Genomic DNA, 957 nt, shown 5'->3' with positions numbered 1-957 from the left:
GGTCCTCTCAGTGGACACAGATATATATGTACACTCTCTCACACACCTACACACATCCATCTATTTCTCTATCAGTCGGTGCATATATTACAAACCACATTCATTCTGATAACCTCTGATTCCAGTCCAACACCACAGGATTCATTCTAGTTTTCCTCTTTCCTTATTTGTAACTCCTTTCTCCAACAAGAAGAAACTTGCCGTTATTATCCAAATGTATTTATTTATTTGCTCAATCCTAACACATACATAAGATAGTTTCAGAATTGCTACCATAACCACATCCCAGTTGGTGTTAACTATTTCGGAGGTGTGTGAAACCTTATCATGGTTCTCAGAGACAAAGCTACACAAAAAGTTGCACTCACAGAGGTCTCACTCTCCCCTCATCCCTTCCACCCTCTTCCCACTCCCCATTCTTTTTTAAAAAAATATATTTTTATTGATTTCAGAGAGGAAGGAGAGAGAGAGAGAGAGAGAGAGAGAGAGAGAGAGAACAACATCAATGATGAGAGAGAATCATCGATTGACTGCCTCCTGCACACCCCCCACTGGGAATCGGGCCCACATTGGGGATCGGGCCCACAACCCGGGCATGTGCCCTTGACTGGAATTGAACCTGGGACCCTTCAGTCCAAAGGCTGATGCTCTATACACTAAGCCAAACCAGCTAGGGCTCCCCATTCTTTTTTACCCAACTCCCCTCCAACCCTTGTAGGTAATCAGTCTCATTAATTTCTGGTTTATTTTTTCTGTATTTCTTTTGCAAGAAGGATTCCCTGTCCAATCTTGATGGTAAGTGGACAAGTGCAATGGCCAAGGCCTTAAGGATGAAGTTGCAATTTGATGTGTATGCTATTTTGTTGTATTGACAACAAGCTTCAAAACTTCACATGTCAAATTTGCTGAAGGTGTTACCATCATAGATATTTTTATGCTTAAAAATGTCGAATTTTG

Source organism: Myotis brandtii, unplaced genomic scaffold, assembly GCF_000412655.1.
Source record: "Myotis brandtii unplaced genomic scaffold, ASM41265v1 scaffold165, whole genome shotgun sequence".
Classification (NCBI taxonomy): domain Eukaryota; kingdom Metazoa; phylum Chordata; class Mammalia; order Chiroptera; family Vespertilionidae; genus Myotis; species Myotis brandtii.
Note: the sequence above shows the minus strand (reverse complement) of the source record.